The sequence below is a fragment of the Nerophis ophidion genome, linkage group LG06 (genome assembly GCF_033978795.1).
Source record: "Nerophis ophidion isolate RoL-2023_Sa linkage group LG06, RoL_Noph_v1.0, whole genome shotgun sequence".
Lineage (NCBI taxonomy): Eukaryota > Metazoa > Chordata > Actinopteri > Syngnathiformes > Syngnathidae > Nerophis > Nerophis ophidion.
The window spans coordinates 1,964,248-1,984,571 of record NC_084616.1 but is presented as its reverse complement, the minus strand read 5'-3'; the positions used below and the strand labels follow the sequence as shown (position 1 = coordinate 1,984,571).

Sequence of the window (20,324 nt, the reverse complement as noted above, 5' to 3'; positions counted from 1 at the left end):
TGGTCTACTTGGACGCCAGCACGCTGTCACATCAGGTCATTGTTTTCTCACTCACACACACTTTGTTGCTCAAATGATGATAGAACAAAGCCAACATATGAAAATACATGTTCTATTTTGCACAATCAACTCCACATATTGATGATAGTATTAATAATTAATGTAGCATAACAAGTCATTATTTGTCACATTTATAATAACATAGGCTTTCTGAACCTTTTCACCTACAGTCTAACTTTTCCACTACACAGGGGCCCGGGGCCCGCTCAAATATTACCACAGACTTAACAGGCATGGCCCTAAGTCATAATTTTTGCGCTTAAGAAACTTTAGCTCCAGACTTCTTCTGTTTGTTTGATATTGTCATTACTGCCACAAGTGGTGGAAAAGTGTATTACCACGGTCTTGATGCTAGCAAGAAATTTCAGTCGGGGTTAGTTGTCACATATATTCATTTAGCATCGATGCTAGCAAGAAATTTCAGTCGGGGTTGGTCCTCTCATTTATTAATTTAGTCTTGATGCTAGCAAGAAATTTCAGTCGGGGTTAGTTGTCACATATATTCATTTAGCATCGATGCTAGCAAGAAATTTCAGTCGGGGTTAGTTGTCACATATATTCTTTTAGCATCGATGCTAGCAATACATTTAAGTCTGGGTTGGTCCTCTCATTTATTAATTTAGTCTTGATGCTAGCAAGAAATTTCAGTCGGGGTTAGTTGTCACATATATTCATTTAGCATCGATGCTAGCAAGAAATTTCAGTCGGGGTTGGTCCTCTCATTTATTAATTTAGTCTTGATGCTAGCAAGAAATTTCAGTCGGGGTTAGTTGTCACATATATTCATTTAGCATCGATGCTAGCAAGAAATTTCAGTCGGGGTTAGTTGTCACATATATTCTTTTAGCATCGATGCTAGCAATACATTTAAGTCTGGGTTGGTCCTCTCATTTATTAATTTAGTCTTGATGCTAGCAAGAAATTTCAGTCGGGGTTAGTTGTCACATATATTCATTTAGCATCGATGCTAGCAAGAAATTTCAGTCGGGGTTGGTCCTCTCATTTATTAATTTAGTCTTGATGCTAGCAAGAAATTTCAGTCGGGGTTAGTTGTCACATATATTCATTTAGCATCGATGCTAGCAAGAAATTTCAGTCGGGGTTAGTTGTCACATATATTCTTTTAGCATCGATGCTAGCAATACATTTAAGTCTGGGTTGGTCCTCTCATTTATTAATTTAGTCTTGATGCTAGCAAGAAATTTCAGTCGGGGTTAGTTGTCACATATATTCATTTAGCATCGATGCTAGCAAGAAATTTCAGTCGGGGTTGGTCCTCTCATTTATTAATTTAGTCTTGATGCTAGCAAGAAATTTCAGTCGGGGTTAGTTGTCACATATATTCATTTAGCATCGATGCTAGCAAGAAATTTCAGTCGGGGTTAGTTGTCACATATATTCTTTTAGCATCGATGCTAGCAATACATTTAAGTCTGGGTTGGTCCTCTCATTTATTAATTTAGTCTTGATGCTAGCAAGAAATTTCAGTCGGGGTTAGTTGTCACATATATTCATTTAGCATCGATGCTAGCAAGAAATTTCAGTCGGGGTTGGTCCTCTCATTTATTAATTTAGTCTTGATGCTAGCAAGAAATTTCAGTCGGGGTTAGTTGTCACATATATTCATTTAGCATCGATGCTAGCAAGAAATTTCAGTCGGGGTTGGTCCTCTCATTTATTAATTTAGTCTTGATGCTAGCAAGAAATTTCAGTCGGGGTTAGTTGTCACATATATTCATTTAGCATCGATGCTAGCAAGAAATTTCAGTTGGGGTTGGTCCTCTCATTTATTAATTTAGTCTTGATGCTAGCAAGAAATTTCAGTCGGGGTTAGTTGTCACATATATTCATTTAGCATCGATGCTAGCAAGAAATTTCAGTTGGGGTTGGTCCTCTCATTTATTAATTTAGTCTTGATGCTAGCAAGAAACTTCAGTCGGGGTTAGTTGTCACATATATTCATTTAGCATCGATGCTAGCAAGAAATTTCAGTCGGGGTTAGTTGTCACATATATTCTTTTAGCATCGATGCTAGCAAGAAATTTAAGTCTGGGTTGGTCCTCTCATTTATTAATTTAGTCTTGATGCTAGCAAGAAATTTAAGTCTGGGTTAGTTGTCAAATATATTCATTTAGCATCGATGCTAGCAAGAAATTTCAGTCGGGGTTAGTTGTCACATATATTCTTTTAGCATCGATGCTAGCAAGAAATTTAAGTCTGGGTTGGTCCTCTCATTTATTAATTCAGTCTTGATGCTAGCAGGAAATGTGGTTGTCTCTTTTATATTCATTTAGCAACGATAGCAGCTGTAAATTTCAGTCCGGGTTGGTCGTCACAGATGTGCATTTAGCATCGATGCTAGCAACAAACGTGAGTACAGCTGAGTGCCGCTGTGGAGAACCAAATATTTTTGGCAGTCCTCTAGGGCAGTGGTTCTGAAAAAGGGGGTACATGTACCCCTGGGGGTACTTGAAGGTATGCCAAGGGGTACGTGAGATTTTTCAAAAATATTCTGAAAATAACAACAATTAAACCAAAAGTGCTTAGCTGTGATTAGGGGGTACTTGAATGAAAAAGACGTTGACATCCCTGAAGAAGGGTTGAGAAGTACTGTTGTGGGGCAGCCTCGCTAGCCAACAAAGGTTAACAAAGACTTATTTTAAGAAACTGTTCTCTTGCTTGAGTACACATTTGAGCAAATCTACGTCTTGTCTTTAAGCTAATGACATCACTGCGCTAACGCTAGCTTTGTGTGTCGCGACACAGTTGGTTTGCTGGTTCCAAGGTTGCTATTGCGCAATAAGAGACTGGAAGCTGGAGCCTATCCCAGCTGACTTTGCTCTGAGTAGACCCTGCACTGTCCCGGGCGTGTTGGGCAGAGACAAACATTGGTGTTGGCACTGAGGCAGACGTGCTAACCACACGCAGGATGGCTTTTTTTAGACACACTTCCTTGTCTTCTTGTCTTCTTCAGACAAACTCTCAGCAATCAAGCTCTTGTGAGCCCAAACCTTTCTTTGTTTCTGTGGACATCACTTCTGTGGACATGACTAGTGTGGACATGACAAGTGTGGACATGACAAGTGTGGACATGACAAGTGTGGACATGACAAGTGTGGACATGACTAGAGTGGACATGACTAGTGTGGACATGACTAGTGTGGACATGACTAGTGTGGACATGACAAGTGTGGACATGACAAGTGTGGACATGACAAGTGTGGACATGACATGTGTGGACGTGACACATGTGGACGTGACACGTGTGGACGTGACACGTGTGGACGTGACTAGTGTGGACATGACACGTGTGGACATGACACGTGTGGACATGACACGTGTGGACATGACAAGTGTGGACATGACTAGTGTGGACATGACAAGTGTGGACATGACAAGTGTGGACATGACTAGAGTGGACATGACTAGTGTGAACATGACAAGTGTGGACATGACACGTGTGGACATGACTAGTGTGGACATGACAAGTGTGGACATGACTAGTGTGGACATGACAAGTGTGGACATGACACGTGTGGACATGACTAGTGTGGACATGACTAGTGTGGACATGACAAGTGTGGACATGACAAGTGTGGACATGACAAGTGTGGACATGACATGTGTGGACGTGACACATGTGGACGTGACACGTGTGGACGTGACACGTGTGGACGTGACTAGTGTGGACATGACTAGTGTGGACATGACAAGTGTGGACATGACAAGTGTGGACATGACAAGTGTGGACATGACACGTGTGGACATGACTAGTGTGGACATGACTAGTGTGGACATGACAAGTGTGGACATGACAAGTGTGGACATGACAAGTGTGGACATGACATGTGTGGACGTGACACATGTGGACGTGACACGTGTGGACGTGACACGTGTGGACGTGACTAGTGTGGACATGACACGTGTGGACATGACACGTGTGGACATGACACGTGTGGACATGACAAGTGTGGACATGACTAGTGTGGACATGACAAGTGTGGACATGACAAGTGTGGACATGACTAGAGTGGACATGACTAGTGTGAACATGACAAGTGTGGACATGACACGTGTGGACATGACTAGTGTGGACATGACAAGTGTGGACATGACACGTGTGGACATGACTAGTGTGGACATGACTAGTGTGGACATGACATGTGTGGACGTGACACGTGTGGACGTGACTAGTGTGGACATGACACGTGTGGACATGACACGTGTGGACATGACACGTGTGGACATGACAAGTGTGGACATGACTAGTGTGGACATGACAAGTGTGGACATGACAAGTGTGGACATGACTAGAGTGGACATGACTAGTGTGAACATGACAAGTGTGGACATGACACGTGTGGACATGACTAGTGTGGACATGACAAGTGTGGACATGACACGTGTGGACATGACGTGTGGATATGACAAGTGTGGACATGACACGTGTGGACATGACACGTGTGGACATGACAAGTGTGGACATGACACGTGTGGACATGACACGTGTGGACATGACAAGTGTGGACATGACTAGTGTGGACATGACAAGTGTGGACATGACAAGTGTGGACATGACTAGAGTGGACATGACTAGTGTGAACATGACAAGTGTGGACATGACACGTGTGGACATGACTAGTGTGGACATGACAAGTGTGGACATGACACGTGTGGACATGACGTGTGGATATGACAAGTGTGGACATGACACGTGTGGACATGACACGTGTGGACATGACAAGTGTGGACATGACAAGTGTGGACATGACACGTGTGGACATGACACGTGTGGACATGACACGTGTGGACATCACATCTGTGGACATGACTAGTGTGGACATGACACGTGTGGACATGACTAATGTGGACATGACACGTGTGGACATGACTAGTGTGGAAATGACACGTGTGGACATGACTAGTGTGGACATGACACGTGTGGACATGACTAATGTGGACATGACACGTGTGGACATTACTAGTGTGGACATGACACGTGTGGACATGACTAGTGTGGACATGACAAGTGTGGACATGACACGTGTGGACATGACACGTGTGGACATGACTAGTGTGGACATCACATCTGTGGACATGACTAGTGTGGACATGACACGTGTGGACATGACTAATGTGGACATGACACGTGTGGACATTACTAGTGTGGACATGACACGTGTGGACATGACTAGTGTGGACAGGACAAGTGTGGACCTGACTAGTGTGGACATCACATCTGTGGACATGACTAGTGTGGACATGACAAGTGTGGACATGACTAGTGTGGACATGACAAGTGTGGACATGACAAGTGTGGACATGACACATGTGGACATGACACGTGTGGACATGACACGTGTGGACATGACACGTGTGGACATGACTAGTGTGGACATCACATCTGTGGACATGACTAGTGTGGACATGACACGTGTGGACATGACTAATGTGGACATGACACGTGTGGACATGACTAGTGTGGAAATGACACGTGTGGACATGACACGTGTGGACATGACATGTGTGGACATGACTAGAGTGGACATGACACGTGGACATGACTAGAGTGGACATGACTAGTGTGGACATGACACGTGTGGACATGACTAATGTGGACATGACACGTGTGGACATGACACGTGTGGACATGACACGTGTGGACATGACACGTGTGGACATGACAAGTGTGGACATGACTAGTGTGGACATCACATCTGTGGACATGACTAGTGTGGACATGACACGTGTGGACATGACACGTGTGGACATGACTAGTGTGGACATGACACGTGTGGACATGACTAGTGTGGACAGGACAAGTGTGGACCTGACAAGTGTGGACCTGACTAGTGTGGACATGACTAGTGTGGACATGACAAGTGTGGACATGACTAGTGTGGACATGACAAGTGTGGACATGACACGTGTGGACATGACTAGTGTGGACATGACACGTGTGGACATGACTAGTGTGGACAGGACAAGTGTGGACCTGACTAGTGTGGACATCACATCTGTGGACATGACTAGTGTGGACATGACTAGTGTGGACATGACAAGTGTGGACATGACTAGTGTGGACATGACTAGTGTGGACATGACTAGAGTGGACATGACAAGGGTGGACATGACATGAGTGGACATGACTAGAGTGGAGATGACTAGAGTGGACATGACAAGTGTGGACATGACTAGTGTGGACATGACTAGAGTGGACATGACTAGTGTGGACATGACTAGAGTGGACATGACTAGAGTGGAGATGACACGTGTGGACATGACACGTGTGGACATGACTAGTGTGGACATGACTAGAGTGGACATGACTAGAGTGGACATGACTAGAGTGGACATGACTAGAGTGGAGATGACACGTGTGGACATGACACTACACATGACTAGTGTGGACATGACTAGAGTGGACATGACTAGAGTGGAGATGACTAGTGTGGACATGACTAGTGTGGACATGACTAGAGTGGACATGACAAGTGTGGACATGACTAGAGTGGACATGACTAGAGTGGAGATGACATCCAGTATGCACTGTGACCACCAAAGGTTTGTCCAGCTCAGTAATGACAGACCAGCTGATAAAGTCTGAGAATGACCTTCCTGTTCAAACAACAAACATCTGCTTTCCCACTCACGTACTTCTTTTTAAAAGTGTAAGTGGACCCCGTCTACACTCTTACTGGATACAGTTTGTTCCCAACACGAAACATCAACTCCTGTGCAGGCAAAACGGGGTCTGACAGCGGTCAGCCAGGACCCGTTGTGGGGTCACCAGCGTCCCCTCGGAGGACACCAAAACATCTGTTTCACAGCTGTGGGTCCTGTGGTCCTCAGTTGTAATACACTTTTCCACCACTTGTGGCAGTAATGATCATCTCAAATGGAGCTGAAGTCATAGAGAAATTTCCCAAGCGCAAAAATGATGACTAAAGTGGTGAAGCTGAATATTTTCGTACTTTAATTTTATTGACAGTTTATTTAAGAACTATATATTTTTTCATTTAAATAATTAATTCAGTTTATTTTAGCATAGCATAATTACATGTCAATTTATTTTGTCTGTCAGTTGTGGAGGAGTCTCTTCTTATGCAGTATATTTGTCTAGTTTTGTTTTTTTAATCAGTCCGACCAAGCCTGAGGTTTAGATCAGGGGTGTCAAACTCAAATACAAAGTGGGACAACATTTTAAACGGAACAAAGCCGTGGGCCAAGGTTGAACACATTAACCTTTTAATAGGGACCCAAACAAGATTTGCATTAAATATTGAACAAGCAAGGCTTATATAACTTTAGAGTGACATGCAAAATCCAGTTTCAAATAATAATAATAATAATAATAATATAAAATAAAAATAAAAATGTAATGCCTTTTTTTCTATTTGCAATCTTCTGAGGTAAATATCATTTTTTTTCCACAGGCTAATAATACATTTGAAAATAAAATAACAATAATGAATGAACCAAACATTCAAGCCTTGACGTAGCAAGAGAAAATGCATGAATAAAACGTTAATTATTGCTGTTTGCTGGAAGTTTCCCGGAAGAGTTAGTGCTGCAAGGGGTTCTGGGTATTTGTTCTGTTGTGTTACGGTGCGGATGTTCACCCGAAATGTGTTTGTCATTCTTGTTTGGTGTGAGTTCACAGTGTGGCGCATATTTGTAACAGTGGTAAAGTTGTTTATACGGCCACCCTCAGTGTGACCTGTATGACTGTTGACCAAGTGTGTGTGTGTGTGTGTGTGTGTGTGTGTGTGTGACGACAGGTTGTAGAGAACGCTAAAGGCAGTGCCTTAAATGCATGCCCCCAATATTGTTGTCCGGGTGGAAATCGGTAGAAATTCGGGAGAATGGTTGCCCCGAAAGATTTTCGGGAGGGGCTCTGAACTTCGTGAGTCTACTGGGAAAATTAGGAGGGTTTACAAGTATGAGTATTAGCGGTGAATGCGGTGTTGCAGCGGCACCGACGCTGTATAACACCGGCGGGCCAGCTCTAATGCTAAATTGATATTGCCTCAAGGGCCAAATTAAATTACACGGCGGGCCAAATTTGGCCCGCGGGCCAGAGTTTGACACCCATGGTTTAGATGAGTAATATTTGTGACTCCTATCATTTGACAAGGTTGTAAACTGTGAGTAAGTTAGACATAATTATTAAATTAGGAGTAAGCTGACTAATTCAGTGTTAGTATTTGAGCTGACCCGGGCCCCTCTGTAGTGGAAAAGTTGGGCCCCTAGGTCCAAAAGTCGATAGTGTATGGTGATAATCCTCAATCAAATATTGAAAAACTGCATGTTCTCCCCGTGAATGCGTGGGTTCCCTCCGGGTACTCCGGCTTCCTCCCACCTCCAAAGACATGCACCTGGGGATAGGCCCCTCCCACCTCCAAAGACATGCACCTGGGGATAGGCCCCTCCCACCTCCAAAGACATGCACCTGGGGATAGGCCCCTCGCCCCTCCCACCTCCAAAGACATGCACCTGGGGATAGGCCCCTCCCACCTCCAAAGACATGCACCTGGGGATAGGCCCCTCCCACCTCCAAAGACACGCACCTGGGGATAGGTTGATTGGCAACACTAAATGGTCCCTAGTGTGTGAATGTTGTCTGTCTATCTGTGTTGGCCCTGTGATGAGGTGGCGACTTGTCCAGGGTGTACCCCGCCTTCCGCCCGATTGTAGCTGAGATAGGCGCCAGCGCCCCCCGCGACCCCAAAAGGGAATAAGCGGTAGAAAATGGATGGATGGATGTTCAATTTGGCATTATGATGCACTCCAGTGTTGTCAAAAGTATCCATAAAAAATCGCAATAAATGTATATGCTTGAAAACTGTGTATAAGTCTTTTATACCAGTCAATATCTATTATCATTTATACTTTTTGAAGGATTTATCCAAAATAGGGACCTGATGAAACAAATATGAACTGCTAACATCTATATTTAAAAGTAACTCCCTCACATTTTAAGGCAAAAAGTTCATGTCAACACAAGCATGGAAAACACGGTAAACAAAATATTAAAATCACATTGAACATTTAACAAGATCTTTAGATGAAAGTGCAAAAATCATGAATATGTAAGAAATGTTTGATAAAGTGTAAGAAAATAGTGCAAAGTGTGAAAATGTAAACATAAAACCTGAGAAGTACTATTTTCTGCAGGTTTAGTGGCAGGAAATAACGGCCGTGTAACATTATTTTGCCCTCTTATTCCATATGTAACTATGCAGTAATTGTTTAAATATTATTGATATATCGTTCGATATTGATAATTATGGACATTTGTATGAATTATGGAAAATATGTTTTATTTGAAATGTAACCTTCCTGTGATTATAATCCCTCAACAATGTCAACAAAATGGTAAAAATCACATTAAACACTTAAAATGAAGGTGTTAAAATCATGAATATGTAAGAAATGCTTGATAAAGTGTAAGAAAATAATGCAAAGTGTAAAAATGTAAACCTAGTACCTGTCAATGAAGATATATATTGGTATCGTTTTATCACCCAGCCCTAATCCTCAGTAGCGAATCAAGTAAAATACTTTTTCCTTCACATGAGCACTGAAGAACTCCTACGATCCAGTTCTCGGAGAGTGAGGTAACAGTGACTTGGAACTGCAAAATGTGGAATTTGAAGCCAAGCTATTTCAACATAAATGGAGCGCTTACCTAAATAAACCGGGAAATAATGTCTCGGGCCAGCTGGACCAAAGAAAAACAAACTGTCCATGGAGTGAGTCACACTTGATATGGATCATGATACACGTCATGTGTGTTAGTCCAACTACAGTACGTATACATGTCATGTGAACAGTACATACACTGTACAAACAAAACATGAAATACTTTGTAGCTATATTTAGCGAGTAGAGCTACATATTCAAAGTGAAGAAGAGGCGAATTTCGCATTTATTCAATAATAAACAGAAGTATTGCAGGTGAGAGTGTTGCTCCGCCACCACAAGCCCAGGTAGTGTGCAGTAACACAGAAAAGCGTGCGAGCGAACCTCGACCGCTTCTATAAGTGCTGAGAAAAGAAGACTTCAAGACGCTCTTCTGTGCTTTGAACACGGCTGCTTTACTTTGTTGTTCATTCACTTTGGAGGAATAAACATGTCAAAGTAGAGCAAAATGTCTGAAATAGCAACAAGGAACACAAAAAGAGTCTGACTCAGGTGAGCAGCCAGCAGGTTTCACGTTTCATTTCCAGCCATAAAGTATTGAAATTCCTCTCCGGAAAAGTGAAGAAAGGTAGTTCTAAAACATCTTTATGTTTCCCATGTGAGTAAAGTCTCCTCCTCCGCCTTCTGGAAGACTCCCAGAGTCCACCACAAGAGACTTTCCAAGACTCACATTTCATCAAGTGCAGAACATACAGTACTTTCTACTAGGCCAGTATATTACCAAGTGATTACCAACTAGTGACGATGATTACCAACTAGTGACGGTGATTACCAACTAGTGACGATGATTACCAACTAATGACGGTGATTACCAACTAGTGACGGTGATTACCAGCTAGTGACGATGATTACCAACTAGTGACAGTGGTTACCAACTAGTGGCGGTGATTACCAACTAGTGACGGTGATTACCAACTAGTGGCGGTGATTACCAACTAGTGACGGTGATTACCAACTAGTGACGGTGATTACCAGCTAGTGACGATGATTACCAACTAGTGACGGTGATTACCAACTAGTGACGGTGATTACCAACTAGTGACGGTGATTACCAGCTAGTGACGATGATTACCAACTAGTGACAGTGGTTACCAACTAGTGGCGGTGATTACCAACTAGTGACGGTGATTACCAACTAGTGACGGTGATTACCAACTAGTGACAGTGATTTCCAACTAGTGACGATGATTACCAACTAATGACGGTGATTACCAACTAGTGACTGTGATTACCAACTAGTGACGGTGATTACCAACTAGTGACGGTGATTACCAACTAGTGACGATGATTACCAACTAGTGACGGTGATTACCAACTAGTGACGGTGATTACCAACTAGTGACGATGATTACCAACAATGACGGTGATTACCAACTAGTGACGGTGATTACCAACTAGTGACGGTGATTACCAACTAGTGACGGTGATTACCAACTAGTGACGGTGATTACCAACTAGTGACGATGATTACCAACTAGTGACGGTGATTACCAACTAGTGACGGTGATTACCAACTAGTGACGGTGATTACCAACTAGTGACGGTGATTACCAACTAGTGACGATGATTACCAACTAGTGACGATGATTACCAACTAGTGACGGTGATTACCAACTAGTGACGGTGATTACCAACTAGTGACGGTGATTACCAACTAGTGACGATGATTACCAACTAGTGACAGTGATTACCAACTAGTGACGATGATTACCAACTAGTGACGGTGATTACCAGCTAGTGACGATGATTACCAACTAGTGACGATGATTACCAACTAGTGACGGTGATTACCAGCTAGTGACGATGATTACCAACTAGTGACGGTGATTACCAACTAGTGACGATGATTACCAACTAGTGACGGTGATTACCAACTGGTGACGGTGATTACCAACTGGTGACGGTGATTACCAACTAGTGACGGTGATTACCAACTAGTGACGGTGATTACCAACTAGTGACGATGATTACCAACTAGTGACAGTGATTACCAACTAGTGACGATGATTACCAACTAGTGACGGTGATTACCAGCTAGTGACGATGATTACCAACTAGTGACGGTGATTACCAGCTAGTGACGATGATTACCAACTAGTGACGATGATTACCAACTAGTGACGGTGATTACCAGCTAGTGACGATGATTACCAACTAGTGACGATGATTACCAACTAGTGACGATGATTACCAACTAGTGACGATGATTACCAACTAGTGACGATGATTACCAACTAGTGACGGTGATTACCAACTAGTGGCGGTGATTACCAACTAGTGACGGTGATTACCAACTAGTGACGGTGATTACCAACTAGTGACGATGATTACCAACTAATGACGGTGATTACCAACTAGTGACGGTGATTACCAGCTAGTGACGATGATTACCAACTAGTGACAGTGGTTACCAACTAGTGGCGGTGATTACCAACTAGTGAGGGTGATTACCAACTAGTGACGGTGGTTACCAACTAGTGGCGGTGATTACCAACTAGTGACGGTGATTACCAACTAGTGACGGTGATTACCAACTAGTGACGGTGATTACCAGCTAGTGACGATGATTACCAACTAGTGACGATGATTACCAACTAGTGACGGTGATTACCAACTAGTGACGGTGATTACCAACTAGTGACGGTGATTACCAACTAGTGGCGGTGATTACCAACTAGTGACGGTGATTACCAACTAGTGACGGTGATTACCAACTAGTGACGATGATTACCAACTAATGACGGTGATTACCAACTAGTGACGGTGATTACTAACTAGTGACGATGATTACCAACTAGTGACGGTGATTACCAACTAGTGACGGTGATTACCAACTAGTGACGATGATTACCAACTAATGACGGTGATTACCAACTAGTGACGGTGATTACCAACTAGTGACGGTGATTACCAACTAGTGACGGTGATTACCAACTAGTGACGGTGATTACCAGCTAGTGACGATGATTACCAACTAGTGACAGTGGTTACCAACTAGTGGCGGTGATTACCAACTAGTGACGGTGATTACCAACTAGTGACGGTGATTACCAACTAGTGACAGTGATTTCCAACTAGTGACGGTGATTACCAACTAATGACGGTGATTACCAACTAGTGACTGTGATTACCAACTAGTGACGGTGATTACCAACTAGTGACGGTGATTACCAACTAGTGACGATGATTACCAACTAATGACGGTGATTACCAACTAGTGACGGTGATTACTAACTAGTGACGATGATTACCAACTAGTGACGGTGATTACCAACTAGTGACGGTGATTACCAACTAGTGACGATGATTACCAACTAATGACGGTGATTACCAACTAGTGACGGTGATTACCAACTAGTGACGGTGATTACCAACTAGTGACGGTGATTACCAACTAGTGACGGTGATTACCAGCTAGTGACGATGATTACCAACTAGTGACAGTGGTTACCAACTAGTGGCGGTGATTACCAACTAGTGACGGTGATTACCAACTAGTGACGGTGATTACCAACTAGTGACAGTGATTTCCAACTAGTGACGATGATTACCAACTAATGACGGTGATTACCAACTAGTGACTGTGATTACCAACTAGTGACGGTGATTACCAACTAGTGACGGTGATTACCAACTAGTGACGATGATTACCAACTAGTGACGGTGATTACCAACTAGTGACGGTGATTACCAACTAGTGACGATGATTACCAACTAGTGACGGTGATTACCAACTAGTGACGGTGATTACCAACTAGTGACGGTGATTACCAACTAGTGACAGTGATTACCAACTAGTGACGGTGATTACCAACTAGTGACGATGATTACCAACTAGTGACGGTGATTACCAACTAGTGACGGTGATTACCAACTAGTGACGGTGATTACCAACTAGTGACAGTGATGACCAACTAGTGACGGTGATTACCAACTAGTGACGATGATTACCAACTAGTGACGATGATTACCAACTAGTGACGGTGATTACCAACTAGTGACGGTGATTACCAACTAGTGACGGTGATTACCAACTAGTGACGATGATTACCAACTAGTGACAGTGATTACCAACTAGTGACGATGATTACCAACTAGTGACGGTGATTACCAGCTAGTGACGATGATTACCAACTAGTGACGATGATTACCAACTAGTGACGGTGATTACCAGCTAGTGACGATGATTACCAACTAGTGACGGTGATTACCAACTAGTGACGATGATTACCAACTAGTGACGGTGATTACCAACTGGTGACGGTGATTACCAACTAGTGACAGTGATTACCAACTAGTGACGGTGATTACCAACTAGTGACGATGATTACCAACTAGTGACAGTGATTACCAACTAGTGACGATGATTACCAACTAGTGACGGTGATTACCAGCTAGTGACGATGATTACCAACTAGTGACGGTGATTACCAGCTAGTGACGATGATTACCAACTAGTGACGGTGATTACCAGCTAGTGACGATGATTACCAACTAGTGACGATGATTACCAACTAGTGACGGTGATTACCAGCTAGTGACGATGATTACCAACTAGTGACGATGATTACCAACTAGTGACGATGATTACCAACTAGTGACGGTGATTACCAACTAGTGACGATGATTACCAGCTAGTGACGGTGATTACCAACTAGTGACGATGATTACCAACTAGTGATGGTGATTACCAACTAGTGACGGTGATTACCAGCTAGTGACGATGATTACCAACTAGTGACGATGATTACCAACTAGTGACAGTGATTACCAGCTAGTGACGATGATTACCAACTAGTGACGGTGATTACCAACTAGTGACGATGATTACCAACTAGTGACGGTGATTACCAACTGGTGACGGTGATTACCAACTAGTGACAGTGATTACCAACTAGTGACGATGATTACCAACTAGTGACAGTGATTACCAACTAGTGACGATGATTACCAACTAGTGACGGTGATTACCAGCTAGTGACGATGATTACCAACTAGTGACGGTGATTACCAGCTAGTGACGATGATTACCAACTAGTGACGATGATTACCAACTAGTGACGGTGATTACCAGCTAGTGACGATGATTACCAACTAGTGACGATGATTACCAACTAGTGACGATGATTACCAACTAGTGACGGTGATTACCAACTAGTGACGATGATTACCAGCTAGTGACGGTGATTACCAACTAGTGACGATGATTACCAACTAGTGACGGTGATTACCAACTAGTGACGATGATTACCAGCTAGTGACGGTGATTACCAGCTAGTGACGATGATTACCAACTAGTGACGGTGATTACCAACTAGTGACGATGATTACCAGCTAGTGACGGTGATTACCAACTTTGTTTTACGCTTGTTAGCCGGGATGCTAGCAAGAAAGGTTCATTTGGATGACGATCGGATTCAGAATCTTTTCTCAATTCAACAGCGTTCCTGCAACTTTTTCTTTGATAGAAAATAGAGAATAAAACCATTTCAAAGCAGATCAAATACCTTCTCTTGGCTGACAAACTATATAAATGTGGTCTGTAAAACCTTCTTGTTTTTTTTTAAAATCACTTCTTCAACATTTTAAATCAATTCAAAATTCAAATAAAAATCGTGATTGGAATAGGAATTAATTGGTTGGTCTTCACATATATTCATTTAGCATGGATGCTAGTAGAACATGTGCTTAGTTGTCACATATATTCATTTAGCATGGATGCTAGTAGAACATGTGCTTAGTTGTCACATATATTCAATTAGCATGTATGCTAGTAGAACATGTGCTTAGTTGTCACATATATTCAATTAGCATGGATGCTAGTAGAACATGTGCTTAGTTGTCACATATATTCAATTAGCCTTGATGCTAGTAGAACATGTGCTTAGTTGTCACATATATTCATTTAGCATGGATGCTACTGAGAAATTTCAGTCAGGGTTGGTCATCACATATATTCATTTAGCCTTGATGCTAGTAGGAAATTTCAGTCAAAGTTGGTTGTCACATATATTCATTTAGCATGGATGCTAGTAGAACATGTGGTGAGTCGTCACATATATTCATTTAGCCTTGATGCTAGTAGAACATTTAAGTCATGGTTGGTCTTCACATATATTCATTTAGCATCAATGCTAGCGAGAAATTTCAGTCGGGTTTGGTTGTTGCATACATCCATTTTGTCTTGACGCTAGAAGAAAATTTCAGTCGAGGTTGGTTGTCACATATATTCATTTAGCTTTGATGCTAGTAGAACATTTAAGTCATGGTTGGTCTTCACATATATTCATTTAGCATCAATGCTAGCGAGAAATTTCAGTCGAGGTTGGTTGTCACATATATTCATTTAGCATTGATGCTAGTAGAACATTTAAGTCATGGTTGGTCTTCACATATATTCATTTAGCATCAATGCTAGCGAGAAATTTCAGTCGGGGTTGGTTGTCACATATATTCATTTAGCATTAATGCTAGTAGAACAATTAAGTCAGGGTTAGTTGTCACATATATTCATTTAGCTTTGATGCTAGTAAAACATTTAAGTCAGGGTTGGTCGTCACATAAATTCATTTAGCATCGATGCTAGTAGAAAATATAAGTCGTGGTTGGTCGTCACATATATTCATTTAGCATTAATGCTAGTAGAGAATTTCAGTCGTGGTTGGTCGTCACATATATTCATTTAGCATCGATGCTAGTGAGAAATTCCCTTCGTGTTTGGTGGTCAGACAAATGTTCTCACAGATTGGCCTAAGGTGTGTTTACTGTTCATGTTCCTCGCTTGTTTTGCGAACTAAGTTGTCACATTTAGTTTTACCTTCTTGCCTTTTTCAAAAAGTTGTTCCCTTTTAAAAAAAACAATACTGTGAACAAGTGGCTTACAATGTGTCTTTTTCCACGCTGAGTTGGAAGAAGAGAGCGATACATATTACATATGTATGTGTGTATATATATATATATATATATATATATATATATATATATGTATATATATATGTGTGTGTGTATGTGTATATATATATATATATATATATATATATATATATATATATATATATATATATATATATATATATAAACCCGTTTCCATATGAGTAGGGAAATAGTTTTAGATGTAAATATAAACAGAATACAATGATTTGCAAATCCTTTTCAAGCCATATTCAGTTGAATATGCTACAAAGACAACATATTTGATGTTCAAACTCATAAACATTTTTTTTTTTTGCAAATAATCATTAACTTTAGAATTTGATGCCAGCAACACGTGACAAAGAAGTTGGGAAAGGTGGCAATAAATACTGATAAAGTTGAGGAATGCTATTCAAACACTTATTTGGAACATCCCACAGGTGTGCAGGCAGTGGTGAACATGCCCTTTCCCAACTACTTTGGCACGTGTTGCAGCCATGAAATTTTAAGTTAATTATTATTTGCAAAAAAAAATAAGTTTATGAGTTTGAACATCAAATATGTTGTCTTTGTAGCATATTCAACTGAATATGGCTTGAAAAGGATTTGCAAATCATTGTATTCTGTTTATATTTACATCTAACACAATTTCCCAACTCATATGGAAACGGGGTTTGTATGTATGTATATATATATATATATATATACATATATATACATATATATATATTTGTATATATATATATGTATGTATGTATATATGTATGTATAATACTATCCTGCTTCAGTTGAATGTCACCATGACAACAGTCAAAAGATGAGTAAATAGTTGTCCCTGAAGAAGATAAGACGGTAAAGAAGAATACTCACTTTTGTGAGAAATTGTATTCATATTGTGACTTTCTACTTATGAGGTTGTCCAAGTTCTTCACTAAACTCTGCCTCAGATAAACATTCAAACTTGAACTCCTTGACAGTCCAAACCACTCTGCAAACCTCCAAAATAGCGCAAACACACATTATTATTGAGCAAAAAAAGTCTTTTTATGACTTGAACTAGGCAAAGGTCCAATGCTAACTCGGCTGGCTGCAGTCAGTCAGTCAGTTTGTGGCGAGAAGACATGAACTTCCTGCTGTGATGTAAATGCACAAAACACACACTCATTGCTAAAGGTGTGTCATCACTTTCTTCCACTATTTTACTGCATTGTTTTCCTGTTAGCATGACCACAAAAACAATTCCTACGACCTTTTGCAATTTGGTGCAAACAATTCAAGGATCTGTGTAAAATGTAAGTGATGAAAACAAAACAAAATCAAATAAACGATACAAAATAAATAAAAACGCTTTCCCTGACCACCTGAGAGCACCACAGACTGTGGATGCTTTTAAAAAAGGCTTAAAAAAAAAGCTTTTTTTTTTTTTAGATATGTGTGCTAGTTTTAGCTATTAGGCTGTTCTAGTCTTTATTTTTTTTACTATTTATTTTACTAGTTGGGGGCAGCTATTTGTGGTTCTAGCGATGTTGTTTTTGTTTTTTTAAATGCACTGTAGCACTTTGAGGTTGTTTGCTCAAGGGCTTTTACAAATAAAATCTATTATTAAATAGAAGGTTAAGAAAATTCTAAATAAGTATTCTGGTAAACATTGTGATCCTAATTGATGAACTACAATCTGTGCAAACCCAGTAGGCACACGTGAGTCCAACTGAAACGCTAACGCTAGCTTGCCGACACGTGCAAAGCGACAAGTAGCGAGTGATATGACTGCGATAGCAACAAGAGTGAGCGTGCAAACGTTAACATGCTAACAGTTAGCATGTGTCAAATACTAAGTTTAATGACTGAGGCGTGTGAAAATAGCTAGAAAAGCGAGCATGTTAACATGCTAACAGTTAGCATGTGTCAAATACTAAGTTTAATGACTGAGGCATGTGAAAATAGCTAGAAAAGCGAGCATGTTAACATGCTAACAGTTAGCATGTGTCAAATACTAAGTTTAATGACTGAGGCATGTGAAAATAGCTAGAAAAGCGAGCATGTTAACATGCTAACAGTTAGCATGTGTCAAATACTAAGTTTAATGACTGAGGCGTGTGAAAATAGCTAGAAAAGCGAGCATGTTAACCTGCTAACAGTTAGCATGTGTCAAATACTAAGTTTAATGACTGAGGCATGTGAAAATAGCTAGAAAAGCGAGCATGTTAACATGCTAACAGTTAGCATGTGTCAAATACTAAGTTTAATGACTGACGCATGTGAAAATAGCTAGAAAAGCGAGCATGTTAACATGCTAACAGTTAGCATGTGTCAAATACTAAGTTTAATGACTGAGGCGTGTGAAAATAGCTAGAAAAGCGAGCATGTTAACATGCTAACAGTTAGCATGTGTCAAATACTAAGTTTAATGACTGAGGCGTGTGAAAATAGCTAGAAAGGCGAGCATGTTAACATGCTAACAGTTAGCATGTGTCAAATACTAAGTTTAATGACTGAGGCATGTGAAAATAGCTAGAAAAGCGAGCATGTTAACATGCTAACAGTTAGCATGTGTCAAATACTAAGTTTAATGACTGAGGCGTGTGAAAATAGCTAGAAAAGCGAGCATGTTAACATGCTAACAGTTAGCATGTGTCAAATACTAAGTTTAATGACTGAGGCATGTGAAAATAGCTAGAAAAGCGAGCATGTTAACATGCTAACAGTTAGCATGTGTCAAATACTAAGTTTAATGACTGAGGCGTGTGAAAATAGCTAGAAAAGCGAGCATGTTAACATGCTAACAGTTAGCATGTGTCAAATACTAAGTTTAATGACTGAGGCGCGTGAAAATAGCTAGAAAAGCGAGCATGTTAACATGCTAACAGTTAGCATGTGTGTTGTACCAAGTTTAATGACTGTAAGTACATATGTGCGCGAAAATAGCTCGAGAAAAGACCATAATATTTAGGACAACTTGTTTATTATTACTACGTCAATATTTAGGACAACTTATTCATTTATCACTACTTTAATATTTAGGACAACTTGTTACTTATCACTACTTAAAAATTTAGGACAACTTATTCATTTATCACTACTTTTAATATTTAGGACGACTTGTTACTTTTTACTACTTTGATATTTAGGACAACCTGTTACACATTACTACTTTAAAATTTAGGAAAACTTATTCATTTAGCACTACTTTAATATTTAGGACAACTTGTTACTTATCACTATTTTGATATTTAGGACAACTTGTTACTTATCACTATTTTGATATTTAGGACAACTTGTTACTTACGACTACTTTAATATTTAGGACAACTTCTTATTTATTGCTACTTTATTTAGGACAATTTGTTTATTTATCACTACTTTAATATTCAGGACAACTTTTTACTTATTACTACTTTAATATTTAGGACAACTTGTTACTTACCACCACTTTGATATTTAGGACAACTTGTTACTTTTTACTACTTTAATATTTAGGACAACTTGTTTATTTACCACTACTTTAACATTTAGGACAACTTGTTACTTATTACTACTTTAATATTTAGGACAACTTGTTACTTATTACTATTTTAATATTTAGGACAACTTGTTTATTTATCACTACTTTAATATTTAGGCTAACATGTTACTTATTACTGCTTTGA

At 40.5% G+C, this 20,324-nt stretch overlaps 1 protein-coding gene across 1 annotated transcript in view; it reads right to left on the bottom strand.

Moving 5' to 3' along the window:
• LOC133554057 (sodium-coupled neutral amino acid transporter 3-like) overlaps window positions 1–20,324 on the bottom strand; it is a 46,462-nt gene that overhangs the window by 25,693 nt on the left and 445 nt on the right. The gene's annotated exons all lie outside the window — the stretch shown is intronic.